Consider the following 21,545-nt stretch of genomic DNA (forward strand, 5'->3'; position numbering starts at 1 on the left):
GGGTGTATCGGTACACTAATTACATTCGATGTTTCTCGGAGCCAAGGGTGTATCGGTACATCAGCAGTGTATCGATACACAAAATGCATTCTATGTTGGGGGTGTATCGATACAACCAAGAGTGTATCTGTACCTCCCTTTGCAAAAATCATTTTTGGCCCGGTTAAGATTCGAAATACTTTGTAAAAATTGTTTCAAAAATATTTTAAGATCCATACACAATTTTACACTTAATTAAGGTTTGAAATTGACATTTGAAAACTTGGAGTAATATTTTTTATATTCGAATAATTTAATTCGAATATTTGAAATCGGATATAAAATCTTTAAATCATTTATACTCTATTTGTTATATCGAAACATCAAAATGTTTTCAACAAAATTTATTGGGGTTTTACAGAAGGTGTGAACATTGGATATGTGGTAAGTAGTTCTTTGAGTTTGTATTTGAAATGGGATTAATAGATGTTGGGTATCAAGGGAAAAAATACACTTGGGGTAGATGCTCATTACATCAATGCCTTAATCGCTATTTGTATAAAGAAGTGAACCGTTCGGTAGGAATTTTGTTTATTTATTAAACGAATGAACATGAACAAGATTTTACATAATTTATTGGGGTTTTACAGAAGGTGTGAACATTGGATATGTGGTAAGTAGTTCTTTGAGTTTGTATTTCACATGGGATTAATAGATGTTGGGTTTAAAGGGATAAAATACACTTGGGGTAGATGCTCATTACATCAATGCTTTAATCGCTATTTGTATAAAGAAGTGAACCGTTCGGTAGGAATTTTGTTTATTTATTAAACGAATGAACATGAACAAGATTTTATGTTTGTTTAATTAAATGAACAAACACGAACAAAGGTCTTGTTCGTTCATTTATGTTTGTGATTGTTTCGGTAATCCGTTCGTTTATGTTATTTTATTTATGTTCATTTATACTCATTCATTTATGTTTGTTCATTTATGTCCATGTATGTTCAATTATGTTTGTTCATTTATGTTCGTATATGTCCGTTTATGTTCGTTTGTTTATATTCAGTCCAATCTTCATACTCATTTAAAATAGTAAGACCCAATTATTAATATTTTAAAACCTAAATAATTCAATTAAAGAAAATATAAACCATGCCCATTTAAAACCCAAATAATTTTAAGTCCGAAGTTGTAGGTTACATTAATGAATAATGAATTTTATGTGGTTATTGTTGTTGTTGATTGTGCAGGTTTGTTTATTTGTTATTTTTGTGCATGTTTGTTTATGTTCATTCATTTATTATACTCGTTTATGTTCGTTTACATCTATTCGTTTATGTCCATTCATTTGTGTTTGTTTATCATTTAAATGAACGAAACGGACAAGATATATTCCTTAACGAACAAACACGAACAATAAATTTTTGTGTTCGTTTATGTTCGTATGCGTTCATGTGTTTGGTTAAAGTTAAACGAATAAACATGAACATATCCCCGTTCGTTTTTTTTTTGTTCCTTTACAGGCCTACTAAGCTAAGATTTGGGACACGAGCAAATCGATCATATTGTTTCCTAGTAGAATGTCAAGAACATCTGAAGTCTGGGGAATTCTTAAAATCATCTTGGGATAGTGATGGCAAGAAAAAGAAGATTTTATGGCTCACAAGAGCTTGAGATGGTTCTAGAACAAGATGAATACACGTGGGCACAAAATGCTAGATCGCAATGGATTCCACAAGGAGATAGAAACACAAAATTCTATCATGCATGTATGATGCAAAAGATAAGAAACAACACCATCACAACACTGAAACTATAGAGTGGTCAATGGAGCATAGATCAGAATGAATTAAAATTAATGGTAGTATCATTTTTCAATGAGTTATTCACTAGAAATGGTAGAAGCAATCACCTTTACTCCCCCAAAGGAATGTTTTACAAGCTTAATAATGTTGAGGAGCAACAATTAATTTTGCCATTTACAGATGAGAAAATTAAATCAACATTGTTTGATATGAACACACTTAAGGCCTTTAGAGTAGACGACTTGTATGTTATATTCTATCAAAAGAATTTAGAAACAGTTTGACCCAATGTATGTCAATACATCAAAAATATCTTTGAGGTTGGGATATTGGATCTTAAAGTCAATCGAACCCTCCTTATTCTTATTCCAAAGGTGGAATCAACGGAGTCGATTAACCAATTTAGGCTAATAAGTTTATGCAACATACTCTATAAGCTGGTGACCAAAATGATTGTCAATCGATTAAAACTTTTTTTGCCAAATTGGATCTCGGTAACCAAACTAAATTTGTCCCCGAACGATCCGCCACGAACAATATAATTGTGGCTTAAGAAGTGATACACTCTATGAAAAGGAACATGGGTAAGCGTGGATGGATAACAATAAAAATCGACCTGGAAAAGGCCTATGAAATACTTCAATGACACTTTATTAATGATACACTAGCTGATATGTGTTTGCCAACAAAACTAAGGGAGTTTATTATGATGTGTGTTAGGTCATTATCAATACAAATGATTTGGAACAGTTTAATGACTCCATCATTTAAACCCATAACAGGCACTAGACAATGAGATCCACTCTCCCCTGCCTATTCGTCCTATGTATGGAGCGATTAGCATAGATAGTGTGAAATTGAAAAAAAGAATTGGAACCCGACAAAACTATCATGAGGAGGCTCTACAATCTCATGCCTATTCTTCACTGATGACCTTATCTTATTTACAGATGCATCAATGGATCAACTAGTTATTATCCAAAGAGTATTAAAAGAGTTTTGTCTTTACTCAGGACACACGATCAGTATAACAAAGACTCAAATCTTCTTCTCTAAAAATGTCCAAACACCTATTCGCCATCAGATTCATAATTCCATAAGTTATATAGAAGTGAATGATCTAGTAAAATACTTAAAGGTTTCACTATTGTTGGAGTTCGACTAGAATTCAAAGTGGCACAAATTAATTAATAATTAATTTTGCGAAAGTAAGAATCTTAGTTTGATTAAAAGTAGATAACTTTATTAAAGTATATTTCTACTCTATTTAGTTTTCCTTTGTAATCAAGTATGTATCCCTATAAATAGACACGAAGGGTAAGAGTTAGATATAAAGTTTTTTTTTCCACCAAAATCCTTTTGTATTTTCTTCTTTCATATTAGTGAAAATTTTCTCCTCTACTCGTGGTTTTTCCCTTTTGGGTTTTCCACGTAAATCTTGATGCTCTTTGTTTTTCTTTTTCGATCGTGTTTATTTGTTTGCCGATATTCATTATGATATTCTAAAAAACTAGTATAAGAACTTTAGGTTCAAGATTATGACAACAATAAAATATGATATTCCATTGTTGGATTGAAACATCAGGTTCTCGTTATGGCAGGTGAAGATTCAGGATGTCCTTACACAATAAGACTTTGATGATGCATTGGAAGAGTTTGATAAGAAGCCATTGTCAGATTGGACGAATGAAAAAAGTGTAAGGATCGTAAATCCCTATCTCATATCTATTTACACTTATCAAATCAAATATTACAGGATATGTTCAAACAAAAAACGATTGCTTCTTTGTGAGAGAAATTGGAGCAACTATGCAAGTAGAAATCATTACCTGAAAGTTGCACTTAAAGCAACGTATTTATTCGCTCAAGTTGGCGGAAGGTTCGTCTCTCGAAGAACGCTTGACTGCATTCAATGAAAATGTCTCTGATCTAAAGATTTTAGAAGTAAATTATGATCAAGAATTTATAGGATTGATCGTCTTGTCTTCACTGCCTCCTTCCTATATATCTTTCAAAGACACACTTTTTTACAGTTGTGAAACACTCACTCTTGAAGATGTGTACAATGGCTTGCACTGTTTGATAAGATGAAACATTTTGTATCTGGTTATGAGAACCAGGTAGAGTGTCTCGTGGTGTATTGATCAACTAGATCAGACCATGAAAGAAAAGGTGAGTATTCTTCTAGTAATGAAGGAAGGGGCAAATAAAAAACTTCCAATTGAGGTCAAACTTGTCACTTTTGTAAAAATAAAGGTCATGTTTGTAACGCCCTTAATATGAGTTGACCTGAAGTTCGAATAGTTAGAGTGCCACATGGAACCACCTAAGTCGCTAACCTTTTTATTAAAATTTTTGACCAATTTAACCTTAAAGTGCATCATAAAATACTCAAAGTAAAAAGAGTAACAAATATAAATATTTAAATATGGGGGAGCTCCCAACAATAATTCTCCAAAATGTGATAGTACAAAATAGAGTCACCACTTAATAAAAATAACTAGGGTCTCTGATAGTATATGCCGCCTATAATATTTGAGACGTACTCTGAAGAAGAAATCGAGTATGGAATCCAAGTCTAACGAGGAGCTCCTCGAAACTGGCACCTAAGAACCTATGCATAGAAGTACATTCCATAAGTTGAGCTCACAAGCTTAGTGCCACACAAGTAACCTTACTATACTATATGCATTCAACATATGTAGGCACGATACAAGTATAGTAATGAACATATCATACACTAGAACAACTACAAGAGTAAGCATCATGGTGTAGCTCAGGTGTCACATAGCCTCATGGAACTCACACCTCTCTTTGCTTACTAAAACCTTAGGAAGACATGGGTCACAAAGCATCAACGTCTCCCTAAACATCGAGCTAAGTTCGGGTCACATAGCCTCGGTACCTCGCCTGGCTAGTTTACTCGAGACGTGTCCGGGTCACATAGCATTGACACAATGTCCAACTAGTATTCAAAGTGCCTAAGAACTACATTAGATATACCTGAATAATCCTCACTCAACAACACTAACATCATACACAAGTAAATCGGGTGTTTATAACGTTACCCGAGCATCAAGCAAGCATAAATCTTTTGGAATCTTACCTCATTAAGATCTTATGTTATCATGAAGTTTATTAAGGTATTTCACTTGTAAGCTTACAACCTTAAAAATAACGATGGTACTGATACTCCTACTTGCGTATCAGTATTCCCCTCCTGTGGTATCGAGACTTCCTCAAGTATCGGTACCAAATTTGCATTCGATGTTTGGAAAAATAGTCTCAGTATCGATACCCAACTGGAAGTATCCATACTGGTATCGATACTACCTCAGTATCGATACCAAATTTGCATTCGATGTTTCCAGAGTATCGATACAGGACCCTCATATCGATACCACTCGAACATTATCGATAACCCTTGAAGAAGTATCAGTACCCCTTGAAAAAGTATCGATATCCTACTCATAAACTCTTTAAATTTTTCTTTCCTCGATAGAATGTATCGACACTGTTCTTACAGTACTGATACCATCGGCCTAGAATGCTTTGTTTTTCTCATCAAAGATTCCCCAATTCTCTTTAAAAATACCCCAAATCCCTCATTTGGTGTTTAAAGCTTATTTAGCACTAAAGGAACATGGAAAGCCATTACTTTACATAAGAATAATAACAATTTCCATTTTACATAATTTAAACACCCCAAGTGCACACAAAAGCATAAACACTCGTACAAGCATCAAATACTACACATGCTAATCTACAAGAAGTAAAGAAAGGTTAGATATAGATTACTTACACCTAGAAGTTGTGAAAACGACCTCAAGCTCACCCAATGACTTCTTTTTCTTAGTCCATCTTCCTTGAGCTCTCACCCACTTCCCTCACTAGAATAATCAATAGAAGTGAGTTATTAACCCTCTTAAAGGCTTAGAAACGTTAGAAATATGATTCTTAAGGTCTAGGAACATTTTAGAGCTCCCACAACTCTAAAACACAAAACCTCCCTTAAACCCAACTATGGCCACCATGATAAAACCCAAAGGTTAGGAGTTTAATTTGAAGCTCTTGAGAAGGTGGTTTTAGCTCTTACCTTCACTAATCTGGGTTGGGGATAATAAGAAACAAGTTCTTACCTTTTCTTGGTCACAAAAGAGAAGAGGAAAGAGGGAATTGAAGGGAAAAAGGATAATGGTGAGAAAAAAGAGAGATGGATGAGAACTTTCCAATTGGTGTTTTGTTTTAGTCGTGACCTCATATTCCCACAAAGGAGATTCAACCTTTAAAATATTTGAGGGGATAATCTCAATTATGGTCCTCCTTGGTTATACTATAATTAAAAAATACCCCTTTTTTTAATCATAATTAGGCTCAATTTAAGCCCAACCCCCTCATGTTTAGACCAAGGCTTCTTATAAGTTTATTGGGTTTATCCAAAACTCTCTTAGATTGACCCGAGACTACTATACCATAATTTGGGGTGTTATAATGTTAAATCAGAGTGTTACAAGTTACACAATAAAATTAAGAAAGAAGCTAAAGAGCATGTAACACCCTTAACCCATATACATACTCAAATAAGAGTTAAAGATGTCACAGTGACCTTTTATAATGTTTCCTACTTGAAAACCCGTAAAATTTTATTTTTTTCAAAAATGTAAAATTAACTTTAATTACTAAAACATTTAATCGAGTAAAAATCGAAAAGAAATATTTATCATTAATTTCAAACATGATTTTAGGTAGTAATGTAGCCATTCAATATTGTGTCATATAATGTTTAAAAATACCTAAAATCTGCGTATTATAAAATCCATTTTTATAATTAGTAGTGTCCATTTTTAGTATGTATATTTGATAGTTTACAGTCCAATTTTTAAATATCATATCAGAGCAGCATAATACTCATACAATATACATGCCAACTAGAAAAGTCAAAACATTAGAAAATATCATACTAATATTGGAGAGCTGATACGATCTTCTAAAGTGATGCCAAACCACGCTCCTTTCTCCGATCCATTTCCTTTACTTACGCGTGAAACAATTATACTCTAAGTTTCTACTTAGTGAGGCATATAAACAAAGGTAAGATATTTTAAATTATGAAAAGATCATAAATAAACCGAGTGCCACTACCATCATATAAAAATATATAAAACTGGTCATTCAAACCATTTTCCTTTTAATGAAATTGAACCTGAAAATCCATTCTTTAGCACATGTATAAGCATATAGTGCCAAATCCGAATACTTAGTAAACAATAGTTTCTTTCGACTCATATCACATATATAAACACTTCATTACATAAAAGGCATATCATGCCAAAAATCATCTCATGATTTTATAAAAATATTGGTAATAAATATTAGTCATAACGACCGTTAAATGAAAACCATTAACCATTCATTTAATAAAACGTGACACTATTTTAATTTCTTTTCCAATTTTCTGTTATATTCAAAATAATTAAAAAATGATTAAAACATTAAAAATAATACTTTAATGGTAACATTAAAACTAAGTTTAATATACCTAGAAAGTAAATCCCTAAAAGTTACCACGATCTTTCTTCTCTTATCCTCCGTTCACCTTCCTCCCCCATTTTCTTATGAAATAACCTCTTCCTCTCCTCCTCTTGTGTTATTTCTATATTTCCCTTATTCTACACTTTTATTCTCACCCTCTCTTATTATTCCTGAAACTAGAGTATTAGAATCATATTATCTCGATTTCCCTTCTTCTCCCCTTTCATTGTCATCCTCTTCTATTCTTCCTAAAACTAGAGTTTTAGAATCATATTATCTCTTTATATTCAAAATCGTGAAAATGTCGAGTGAATCTTCAAAACCATGTCATAGTTTAAGGGTGGAGTATTGTTACTACTGGATGAGGGCTCCGATTTGTAGTTCAAATGTACCTTGAAGCAAAGGAATGAGATTTTATGGGTGTTCACAAATGAAAGAGGTAAGTATTTTTTAAATCTCCTAAATGAATATGTATTATTTTGTTTGTAAATCATGTCCTTTTATTGTGTTTAATAATGAATCAACTGGAAATTCAACATATTTTGGTTTGTTTGTACTTTGAATCTTGTAATTGATAATGAATACGTGTCTTTTTTTTCCTAAGAATTTAGAAAAAAATTAATTTTTTTGTTGGGTTTGGTAATGAATGAACTGGAAATTAGGATAATTTGTATGTTCTTAATATAGTATTTTGACTTTTACATGTAAATGGGTTAATTGATGGTTGTTTGGCTTGTTTTTATTTTGAATTGGACATTTGGATGTTGTTTCAATATCCTTAGAAGTGATGTAATTTCTTTAAGTAGATTGACAAAGAAGAAGATAGTGGTTGTGTTATTAAAGAATTAATAGCTACGTTTGAAATGGTGATGGTCAAAAATATAAAAATCAAAGCTAAAAATAATGAATTGAATGAAGTTATCAAAACCAATGAAGTCCAAAGGCTAAGAGCAATGGTGGAGGAGCAAAAATTAAAGATTAGATTCTAAAAAATTGCCTTCATTACATCATGGTTAATGCATATTTTGATAAAATTTGGTATGTAGAGAGCATAGATTGTTAAATGTGATGAGACAAAAGTTTAATTTTGTATTTGCTTCAAGGTGCTTAAAGTTTATTTCTTGCCTAATCTTTATTTTTTTGGTATTCTTAAAGTGTATAAAAGAGCATATTTTATTAATAAATGCTAACACATTCTACTATTAGCTCAAACAACATAACATTTAAACCAATTTAACTTACATAATCAATTTAACTTGCATAAAAAATATCTCCCATTGACATATCGAAAACCAAAATAACCGGTTTAACTTGCATACAAAATACCAGTCATAGCAAACAAACATATCCCAAATTAGTTGGCATCCTTGTACATAACTTTGTAAAAAGTGGTTAACTAACAACATTAGGCACACAGACAAAACATGTTAAAACATACTAGTAAAGAAAATAGTGCTATGACAACAGACTGATCAAGTTTTTCTAAGGTATCCATATGGTGGGATTTTGCCTTATTATGGGCAGCTTGCTCTTTTCTTTCGAGGCTCAACAATGTTACTGACTGTCGAGAAGATACTGCAGTGGGGTCATAGGATACTGTAGTAGGCTGAGGAAAATTTATTGTAGTAGGCACCAACATTTGTTCATTGTGTACTAATTGAGCAGATCCTAGTTGACCAGATCTTGGTTGAGGAGATCCTTGGATCGAAACCTATAAATAAGAAAATAACTTAATAAATAAATCTCAATAAAATATTTCTTAAAGTACAAATTAAAAAAATCATAAAAAACAACACTTTGGCCTTACATTGGAGTATCTTTTAATTCTATATCCTCTTGCGTTATGTCCCAAAATGCCACATAGACTGCAAGCCATCTTAACTCCTTGTTTTGTCAATCTTGCTTGACTAAGAAGTTCACCTTCTTATCTCTTTCTTGTTTTCCTTTGGTCTTCAAGGTAAGGCTCTCTTCAATGGGGGTCTATGCTGCCCAATCCAGTGTCTTTTCAAAAGCTTGAACTTGGTATGGTTGGCATGATAACACTATACAAATCAGTGTATACATGCTTCTTGTATAAATGAAATACATATTATTCCAACTTTTCTTCCATAAATAAAATGACACGTACAACATAAGGACACAAAATTCCAAGAAAATAATTAAAAACATATTATTGTTGTTTATATACCACGTGGAAGAGGGGAGAAAATAATCAGAGAATTTTAGACATCTTCTTCCTCCTTTCTTCCTCAACCTACCGTGACTCCATAAGCTAAGGTAAGGTGAGTGCATAGTATATTGTATATGGTGTTTTCTGGAAATAGGACTTGTGATAAGTCTATTTCCTATGTTTGATTGCATGATTCCATAAATACAAGTATGTGGATGATATGATTATTATGAGTACATTCATAAGTGATATGTGTTAATATGTTATTGTATATGTTGCATGATCTATGTGAACATAAGAAAACAAAATATAAGCTATATGATATGATATATGTGATTATATGCACATGTGAAATATGCTATGAGATATGACCTATGTGACTACATGTGAAATGATACAAGTTATATGATTATGAGCTATGTGATTACATGTATATTTGATGATTTGTGTGACTATGTGAACATGTGAAATATATAAATGATAAAGCACATAGTAAGTAATATGAGAGCTGAGGGTATAATTGGCATGCCAAGAGTCGAGGGTTCTATGCGGTCGTTTGGGACAATTCTATGTGGTCCTTCGGGACATTTCTACGTTGTCCTTCTGGAATTCTATGTGACACTTTGGTGCAATTTCTACGCGGCACTTTGGTGCAATTTATACGAGCTGTGGTGACAGTATTTGTGCATAACCTCAATGCACTCACATACCTTAAGTTCTCAGTAATGTACCATGGGCTACTAAAAGACGTAAAATATATTAATAATGCATAATGTGATAAGCTATTGTTGGAACAAGTACTCAATGATATATGTATTCTTGTTTATCGCATATATTATAGTTTAGGTAATTAGTGAAAGTATGTGTTTGCATGTGTCATGAGTTCATTCATGTATTATATGCCTCACTAAGTCTGTGAATTAGCATGTGAGTATTTTCACATGTAGGTTTTAAGAAATCAGAAGATCCAAGCTAGGACCAGTTGGCACGACAACATAGACCAGCTGAAGATCAGATCAGAATTGATTTAAGCTGTATGTATTTTGTTATATGTTATTTTGTTGGCATGTAAAGGGAAAGTTTAAATCACATATGCTTTGATTGTTTTTTGTAAACAATACTATATTTATTTAAATTATTTAGTTTTTAATTTCAATATAAGTTGAATTTTGATAAAAGATTCTATTATTTTAATCTTAGTAGTTTTTGAATTTCCACTATTTTTTAAAAATATATGTTTTGGAAAGCTAATGTGACACATCGTGTTCGTATCCGGGTCGGATACGGGTTAGGTGTGTTATATTTAATGGTATCAGATCTAAGGTTTAGTCGATTCTAGGCATAAACTAAAGTCAAAAGTGTCTTAAAAAATATACATGCCAACAAAATAGTGAGAATTTCTGATCTTATATGTAATGAGAATGTTGTCTTGCCAATAAAATTTATTGATTATATCTTATTAGATGTCTGATCATGAGAGCTCTCGAAGTGAAGAGGGAGATGATAGACATGAGGGAAGTAGTACTTCACCTGCCCTGGCCAGGCAAGGTGAAGAACAGGCACCTTAGGGAGTGCCTGTACAAGATCAAGGAGCTTTCTTCAGGAGGTTGGACGTTATCCTGATGTGTTTCCAACCTCCTATTCCTTCAACCATCATAATGAATGTAGCTAAAGAATTTAAAGGATTAGGAGCTGCTGAATTCAAAGGTGAAGCGGAGTAAGGTCATGTTGCTGCAGACCTTTGGTTGAATGACGTGAAGATCATGTTGGAAAGTCTTCACTGCTCTGAAGTAGAGAAGCTAGATAGAGTGATTTCACTACTACATAGACAAGTAAGTGTATGGTAGACGAATGTCACCATAAGAATGACAAGTGACCAAATCACATGATCCTTGTTCTTAGAAGAGTTTAACGCAAGTATATTAGAGATCAGTTTGTAAGAAAAATAAAGCAAGAGTTTATAAGCTTGAAGCAAGGGAATCACACTGTATATGAATACGAGTACGAGTTTAATAAGTGAAGTCGTTTTGCTGCTGAACTTGTTTCGACCGAGAAGGATGCATGCGAATGGTTTGTTAAGGGCTTGCATCTAAGATTAAAAGAAATGTTGATAGTTTTGAATCTGTCTTTATTCCAGGAAGTGGTTAATCGTTCTAAAGCTTTAGAGAGAGCTCAAAATGAGAGGTTTGGAGAGCAGAAAGCTCATATGTCTAAAAGAGTTGGTGCTTCGTCGAGTTCTTCACCATAAAAAAGGGGCAGAGATTTTGGTTTTCGATCTCAGGTGAGGTCTAAGTCAGTTGCATCCTCTGCTAGAGGATCAAATCTGATAAGAGCCAGACAGACTCAATCTGTAGGGTCTGGAACTAGGAGATCTAATCAGGGTCAAGTCAAATAGTGCCAGCATTATGGAAGGAACCATACCAAAGTATGTCAAGTAATCTCCGAAGCTTGTTTTTAATGCGGGGACACTGTATATTTTATCCGGGATTACCCAATGATGGCTGGAGAGCCTGCACAGTCTGAACAATCTGCTTTAATAACCCAAAGAGAAAGAGGTAGAGGTAGAGGAAGAAATCAATCTGGGTCTTCTACCCAACAGGAAGTACGTTCAACTGCCTGGGTTTATAACATAGAAACCAATGAAGATCGCGATGATCCAGAGATCATTACAGGTATTTTCAAGTTACTTTATAAGTTTATTTTAGTATTGATTGATCTGGGTTCCACTTATTCGTATGTTAGTAGAAAATTGGTGAAAGAGTTGAGAATCCAAATTGAAGAACAAGTAGCGATGTGATAGTGACTAACCTATTAGGGCATAGTACTCGGGTAAATCAGGTGTGTAGAGGGTGTCCCATAAGGATTCAGGGAATTGAATTCCCTTCTAATCTGATGGAATTACCATTTGATGAATTTGAAGTGATTTTGGGAATGGATTGGTTGTATCATTATCATGCCAATGTTGACTATAGACTGAATAGGGTAACATTGATAAGTCCAGGGGATTAGAAGTTATAGTGTTTAGTGAAAGATTTAATCCGTTAGTAAATATAATATCAGTAATGTCGAAAAAGAAGTTATTGTTACAAGGATGTTACGGTTTTATTACTAATGTGATTGAAACTCGAGTTAAGGAAAGTGGAATTGAGGATATTCCAACGGTTAGAGAGTTTTCAGATGTATTTCCTGCTAAGTTGTCAGGATTACCTCCAGATAGAGAAGCTGAATTTCAAATAGAGGTAATTCCTGGAACAACACCGATTGCCATGGCACCTTATAGAATGGCTCTGAAAGAATTGAACGAGTGAAAGATCCAGTTGTAAGAATTATTACATAAGGGATTTATCAGACCAAGTTTGTCACATTGGGGAGCTCCAGTATTGTTTGTAAAGAAGAAGGACGGTTCAATGAGTCTTTTCATTGATTATAGATAGCTCAACAAGGTGACCATAAGGAACAAGTGTCCCCTTCCAAGAATTGATGATCTATTTGATCATTAAAAGGAGCTCTAGTCTTTTCTAAGATTGATTTGCATTCTGGGTATCATCAATTAAAGATTCAAGAAAGAGACATTCCAAAGATAACTTTTAGAACAAGATATGGTCATTACGATTTTATTATTATGTCGTTTGGGTTAATTAATTCCTCTGCTGCGTTTATGGATTTAATGAATAGAGTATTTCAACCATATTTGGATAAGTTCATAGTTGTCTTCATTGACGATATTTTGGTATATTCAAAGTCTAATGAGGAATATGATGCGCATCTCATGATAGTTTTGCAAACTCTACGAGATAAGAAGTTATATGTTATGCTATCCAAATATGAGTTTTGGTTAAATGAGGTGGCATTTCTTGGGCATGTGATTTCTACAGAAGGGATTTGAGTAGATCCTGAAAAGATCAAAGCTATTTTAGATTGAGAAATTCCAAAGAATGTGTTTGAAGTTCAAAGTTTCTTGGGTCTTGCAGGTAATTATCAAAGGTTTGTTAAGAACATTTCGATGATAGCTTTGCCTTTGATAAGATTGATGAGGAAAATGTATCTTTTGTTTGGACCTCTGAATGTCAAGAGAGTTTTGAAGCGTTAAAGAAAATTTTAACAGAAGCTCCAGTGTTTGTCCAACCTGAGTCTAGCAAGAATTTTGTGGTTTACAGTAATGCATCCTATAGTGGCTTGGGATGTGTATTGATGCAAGAAGGGAAAGTAGTGGCATATGCATCCAGACAATTGAAACTGCATGAGAAGAATTATCTGACACATGATTTGGAGTTGGCTGCAGTAGTGTTCTCTCTCAAGATATGGCGTCATTACTTAAATGGTGAACGTTGTTATCTCTATACGGATCATAAGAGTTTGAAGAATCTGATGACCCAGAAGGAATTAATCTGAGACAATGAAGGTGGATCGACCTTCTCAAAGATTATGATGTAGTTATTGATTTTCTTCTTGGGAAAGCAAATGTGGTAGCTGATGCGCTAAGTTAGAAAATGTTCTCAGCCTTATGAGCTTTGGATGCAAGACTGTCATTAGATGGAGATGGTAGTTTGTGTGCATCATTGAAGATTAGGTCAATGTTGTTAGATCGAATTAAGGAGTTACAGGGCAAAGATGAAAGGTTTTTGAAGAGATTGGAACAAGTAAAGAATGAAGAAAATAGATATTTTGAGGTTAAGCCTGATGGGAATCTGTATTATTGAGGGAGATTGGTGATTTCAGATAATGAGGAATTGAAGAATGATCTGTAGACAGATGCTCACTGTAATCCGTTGATGATGCATCCTGGTGGAAACAAGATGTATATGGATCTTAAGAGTTGGTATTGGTGGTCGGGAATGAAAAGAAATATCATGGAATTTGCATCTAAATGCTTAACTTGTCGGCAAGTCAAAGCTGAGTATCTTGTTCCGTCAGGACTGTTGCAACCAATATCCATCCTCAGTGGAAATGAGAGAATGTGACGATAGACTTTGTGATGGGATTACCTCTTACTCCAAATAAAAGAGATTCTATATGGGTGATAGTGGACCGATTGACCAAGTCGGCACATTTCATTCCTGTTAGAACTGATTTCTTAATGGAAAAAATGTTGAGTTGCACATTAAAGAGATAATTTAACTACATGGTGTGCCTGTTTCGATCGTTTCTGACCGAGATCCTCGATTCACATCAAGATTTTGGAAGACTTTGCATGGAGCATTAGATATTCGAATGAACTTCAGTTAACCTTTCATCCTAAGACAGATGGTCAGTCAGAGAGAACCATTCAAATTTTAGAACATATGCTAAGAGCTTGTGTAATCGAGTTCAAAGGATCTTGGGAGAAGTATTTGCCACTTGCCAAATTTTTTTACAACAATAGCTACCAGTCAAGCATTAAGATGGTTCCCTATGAGAGTTGATATGGAAAAAATGTCGTTCACCATTGAATTGGTACGAATTAAAGGATCGGGAAGTTCTCGGTCCTGAATTGATCAAGGAAACGGAGGAGAAAGTTCAAGTGATTCAGCATAATCTCAAAGTGGCATCATATAGACATAAATCATATGTTGATCTTAGGAGAAAAGAGATTGAATTCCAAGTTGAAGATAAGGTATTCCTGAAAGCGTCTCCTTGGAAGAAAGTGTTACAGTTTGGACGGAAAGGAAAACTTAGCCTTAGATTCATTAGGTCATATGAGATTGTTAAAAGAGTAGGACCAGTAGCATAACAGTTGGATTTGCCACAAGAAATAGCGAATATTCATAATGTTTTTTTTCATGTTTATAAGTTTTGAAGATATAGATCTGATCCTTCTCACATTGTTACACCAGAGGAAATAGAAGTCCAACCCGATTTGACCTATGAGGAAGAACTAGTGCAAATCTTGGCACAAGAAGTGAAACATTTAAGAAATAAAATGATTTCGTTGGTCAAGGTATTGTGGAGAAATCATAAAGTAGAGGAAGCCACATGAGAACGTGAAGAGGATATGTGTAAATAATACCACCATCTTTTTGTATAGTGAAAATTTGATGACGAATTTTATTAAGGGGAGATTTGTAACATCAAAAACACCGGGTTAGTGACCAACTTGTAAGATTTTAAAATTTCATGACCAAATTAGATAAATTGAAAAGTTCAAGTGTTTATCTGGAAAATTGTTTGTGTAGGATTGAACATCAAAGAATTTGGAAGGGCATTTTGGTCATTAGACAAGAAAATAATTATAACCTATTATGGTTGTTTATATAACCACGTGGAAGGGGGAGAAAATAATCAGAGAATACTAGACATCTTCTTCCTCATTTCTTCCTCAACCTACTGTGACTCCATAAGCTAAGATAAAGATTCTTCTAATTGATTATTCTTTACAATTTATAAGAGCTTTTGATTCTTGAGGTATTAGGAAAACTTAAGGAAAGCTTAAGGTTGCTTAAAACTCAAAGATTGATAAGTTATGAGAGATTGAATATATGAGGTTTTTAAGTGAATTGTTGAGAAAGTGTTAGTAAATGAAGTTTGAGGTTAAATTTGACTTGTTATCGATTAGAATAAGAGATTTATGAGATTAGAAAGGTTTTATACCAAAGTTGAAAATTTGGTATGATTTTTTATTCCAAGTATGCTATTGAGAATTTGGATGTTTAGGAGTACTAAAGTGAAATAAATTGGTTTGGGAGTATATAGTTGAGTTTGAAGGATTTAAAGAAGAGTAAAATGAGAAAGTTAGCAAAGTATTGATAAATTTTCGGGTTAAAGGAAGAAGTTTTAGGTAAGAGGTATTGGTACTGGATGAACAGTGCTGATACTTCAAAGTGAAAATAGGTAATAATGGGTTAGGTATCGATACTTGATGAACATTATCAATACCATAAGCTAAAAGTTGGTAAATTATTCATGGAGTATCGATACTAAAGTAGTAGTATCGGTACTAGGGGTATCGATACCAATGTAGAAGTATCCGTACCATTTTTTAGAAATGAAATTCCAGAATCGATAAATGGTATCGATACTGAGGTATAGTATCGATACCATAAGTAAAGAAGTATCGGTATTGTACCTTGAGTACCGATACTAGTCAAGTTAAATTTGGAAATTAATACTTCATTTAGTTTATGTTATCTAGGATTTATTTTAGTAAAATGACTTTCGATATTTATATGGATCGTATATTAGTGTAGATATCGAGCAAAAGCAAAGTCCGGACAAGTCGACAAAGTAAGATTTACTAAGAGAGAGATAAGAGATTGGTGTTGACTAGTGAGGCCAAGGTGAGTGCATAATATATTGTATATGGTGTTTTCTGGAAATAGGACTTGCGATAAGTCTATTTCCTATGTTTGATTGCATGATTCCATAAATACAAGTATGTGGATGGTATGATTATTATGAGTACATGCATAAGTGATTTCTGTTTAAATGTTATTTTATATGCTGCATGATCTATGTGAACATAAGATAACAAAATATAAGTCATATGATATGATATATATGATTATATGCACATGTGAAATATGCTATGAGATATGACCTATGTCACCACATGTGAAATGATATAAGCTATATTATTATGAGATATGTGAGTACATGTATAGTTGATGATTTGTGTGATTATGTGAACATGTGAAATATATAAATGATAAAGCCCATAGCATGTAATATGAGAGTTGAGGGTATAATTGGCATGCCAAGAGTCGACGGTTCTACGAGGTCCTTCGGGACAAGTCTACATGGTCTTTCGGGACATTTCTACGTGGTCCTTCAGGACATATATGTGGTCATTCGATATATTTTATGTGGCACTTTGGTGCAATTTTTACGCGACACTTTGATACAATTTATACGAGCTGTGGTGACAGCATTTGTGCAATACCTCAATGCACTCACATACCTTAAGTTCTCAGTAATGTACCATGGGCTACTAAAGGACATAAAATACATTAATAATGCATAATGTGATAAGCTATTGTTGGAACAAGTATTTAATGATATATGTATTCTTGTTTATTGCATAAATGATAGTTTAGGTAATTAGTGAAAGTATGTGTTTGCATGTGTCATGAGTTCATTCATGTATTATATGCCTCACTAAGTCTGTGACTTAGCGTGTGAGTGTTTTCACACGTAGGTTCAAAGAAATCTGAAGATCCAAGCTAGGACCAATCGGCAGGATAACATAGACCAGCTGAAGATTAGATCAGAATTGATTTAAGCCGCATGTATTTTGATAAATGTTATTTTGTTGGCATGTAAAGGGAAAGTTTAAATCACATATGCTCTGATTGTTTTTGTAATAACTACTATATTTATGTAAATTATTTAGTTTTTAATTTCAATATAAGTTGAATTTTGATAAAATATTATATTATTTTATTCTTAGTAGTTTTTTGAATTTCCACTATGTTTTAAAAGTAAATGTTTCGGAAAGCTAATGTGACACCTCGCATTCGTATTCGGGTCGGATACGGGTTGGGGTGTTATAATAAGTTTGTCATCCTTAATATAAAATCATGCATCACCTATTGTTTACAGCATTATACCAATTGTTATAAGCCCCTTTTTGTACTCCATAGTTTTTCCTGTATTTTCTTGCATTTCACCTGTAACTGGAAAGGTTGTGTGTTTAATTGGCCTTCCATCAGTTCGCTAATCTTTGAGATTGAGTTCTTTACCATAAATATTTTTCTTTGGTAATTAAGTTTTTTAAGTTGTATCATATGTGCAATTCAGTGCTAGTGTTTCAGCTAATAATTCAGTGCTAGTTTAGTTCTCAACTTCTAGGCCTTTTCATGTTTGCAAAACAACATATGCATTCCATTGAACACTTGGTCATCTGTATTTTAAAGATGAGACGAATGACTGTTTACCATTGGTTTGCCTATAATTTAAGGAACTGAAGAACGGTGACCACCATGGTGGAAGAACTAGGGTTAGATCTGTATATTTAAGTCTTTTTGAGTATTACATTCAGTTAATCATAACTGTAAACTAGGATATCTGCTCTCATTTTATAAAGAAAATGATTCAGGTATATAGGCACAGCTGCAGCAGAACCTAATGCATGTAGCTAAAATCGTTGATTCACATGCACAGCGATCAACATCTTCCCAGGTTGCCCTGGAGATTTCTTCGGTTTAATATCTTTCGATAAAGCAATATGCATTTCATTTACTTGAACTCATTTGTGAAACATTGAAGATGCCTACGAAATCCACAACGCAGCAAGAGCAACATGTGCAGTCCTCACAAGCTGTAATAGATAAGCAGCATCCAGATTTCTTAGCTTCAAAAGTGCCTTTCCATTTGAACGATCAGCAGCAGCAGCAGCAATAAGAGCAACCAATATATCTCCAACAGCAGCAACTGAACCAGCCACAAGTGGGGTGAAGATCTGCTGCCGCTGGTGGCACTTATCATGGGGTTCAAGCTGGGATTGGTAACAATCTCATGAAATTCGAGGAAACGAACAAAGATAGCTCAGAAGATGGTGCGGGTGAAGGCTTCAGAAACTTTGCCTATGGGCCACGCTAGGTAGAGTGAAAGTATGACCAACGCCGATACCTCGGTGTTCATACTGTGGAGAGTTCTTCGGGTAGTTCTCTGCCTCTACTGATCTGTTTTTATTTTGCTGATTTTCTTTTTGGTACCATGAAAAATGTGGAGATAACGGTAGGTGCATACATGTGGAAGGCTAACTTGGTTCATTTGTCATCTCTTTTTAGTTGCTTTTCATCTCGAATCTCACTGCAATATATTTTCTATTAGTGATTCAAATCATGGTATCTTACATGTAAGGCAAAGTAATCTTCGTATGATTAAATAATAACTCAGAACTGAGTTAAAACTCATTCGGTATCTTCTAGAAGATAATGCTGCCATGGTACAAGACAATTTTGTTCGATAAGCCTAAGGGGAAAAAAACAACCATTGACAGATTATCTTCATCTACCAGCTGTTTCCCTACAAAACTTGAGTTAAACTTTCTAGGATCAGGGCCCTTAGCTATCAGCACTTATCACATTTGATCTGTCAAAATTTGCTCCACTAACTTTACTGGCATCTACAGATTTGCTCAATACGTTTACATTTGAGAGACATCACCAGAACAAATGCCATTGGGATGTTCGATCTGTAGTCCCTACAGCAGTGAATGATCAGCAGCGTTTTTAGAGATGACTAAGGATGTTAGAGTTGTGACCCAATTTCTTCTTGGATCCGATCATGAAGTTACAGTTGTATAATCCGTTATGATAATCTAATCCTTTTGCCGCCTTTATGTTGATCAAGAAAAAGAAATTAGATTAAGATTTTTCCTATGCAAGTTTCCTATTTCCATAAATAGAAAGTAAGAGTAGGGTTTTGTGCGTAAAAGTTGTAAGAAATCTTGTACTCTGTCAACATAGTAATTTTCTTCTCTTTCACTTTCGGTTTTTTCAGGTGAATCTTGAGGTTTTTATTGTTTCGATCGTATTTGTTTGCCGTTAATCGTTTTAATATTATAACAACATCACTTTGTATGCTGATTGTATTTGGTTTTCGTTAAAAATGTAAGTGCAGATAAGAGATAAATAATTTTAAGGGTGTTCCATTGTAGCAATAAGCTAAAGACATAGTTGTATGCTCCGTTCATTTTCTAAGTTAAAAAAAAAGTCTTAACTTCACAAAAATCATTCAAATTATGACATGGCAAGTTACAGGATGTTTTACTGTAATTGTGGAGTAGACAAGCCATGTGACAACTGACAAGATAAACTACTTTTATTAGGTTCATGAATTTAGTTAATCTTATACAGATTTAGAAATAGTTGTTTCAGATCATGCAATTGATTGAAGCCATTGGGATTGTTTAAGAATAATCTCTCTAACTGGGGTCGTGTGGGTATTGGTCACTGAGAGACATCATTTGAAATGAAAATCATTTCTTTTACCCTCAATTATCATCATTTGATTAACGTGATTTCTTACTAATGTAATATATTTAAACAATAAGAATTGGGTCCTCTGCACATTACAAATTCAAAGTTAGGTAGTTGTAATATATTTAGTAAAGTAGTTTACCGATATGCATGCACCTTTACCTCATGTGATAAGGAGAAATTTGTGATGTTTATACACCGATAATATATTATATATAATATTAAACCAAGTTTTAAAATATTTACTTTAATATTTTAAATATAGTATTTAATTATTGTTTTTTATTAACATATATATATTTAATTAAATAAAAATGTTTATTTATTTTTATCAAAAGAAAAGAGCTGTCTTAAAGCAACTAGAAGTCCTTTTATGATATTATTAAATAAATAAATATCTTATTTTTATATATTATATATTAATTTATTTTAATTATTTTTAGAAAAATGTTTTATTTATTTATTTTTTAATATTAAGAAATGGGTTGTCTTAAAGCACCTAGAAGTCATTTTCTGATATTTCTAAGTAAATAAATATTTTATTTATAAAATTATAAATATTTTCTTAAAATTATACTAATAAATATGAAATAATTGAATTTTTAAATTTCCAAAAATAAAGAAAATTTATAATTAATGGGTACCAATTTTGGGCGTTATAGGGGTGTTAATCCTTCCCTAAACGTAACCGGCCACGAATCCTTTTTTATTAATTTTTTTTGTTATACGCAGATCAATTTATCTTTTAAATTCTGTTTTCTTCAAAACTATTTTAAAAGATTATTTTTAGTTATTCGACTTACCTAACCCAAAAATGTTGATGGTGACTCCAAAAACATTTTTTAAATCAAAATCATTTTTTATCTACATTATTTTTCCCGCCAAGTAAAATTTCGTGCCCGGACGAAAATCGTTTACGACATCATGAATTTAGTTAATCCTGTACAGATTTAGAAATGGTTGTTTCAGATCATGCAATTGATTGAAGCCATTGGGATTGTTCAAGAATAATCTCTCTAACTGGGGTCGTGTGGGTATTGGTCACTGAGAGACATCATTTGAAATGAAAATCATTTCTTTTACTCTCAATTATCATCATTTGATTAATGTGATTTCTTACTAATGTAATATATTTAAACAATAAGAATTGGGTCCTCT

At 33.3% G+C, this 21,545-nt stretch overlaps 1 pseudogene; it reads left to right on the forward strand.

Moving 5' to 3' along the window:
- Positions 1-18,326: 18,326 nt before the first annotated feature.
- On the forward strand, positions 18,327-19,164 carry LOC120158743 (annotated as a pseudogene).
- The last annotated feature ends 2,381 nt before the right edge of the window (positions 19,165-21,545 follow it).

This window comes from Hibiscus syriacus, unplaced genomic scaffold (assembly GCF_006381635.1).
Source record: "Hibiscus syriacus cultivar Baekdansim isolate YM2019G1 unplaced genomic scaffold, ASM638163v2 tig00111330_pilon, whole genome shotgun sequence".
Lineage (NCBI taxonomy): Eukaryota > Viridiplantae > Streptophyta > Magnoliopsida > Malvales > Malvaceae > Hibiscus > Hibiscus syriacus.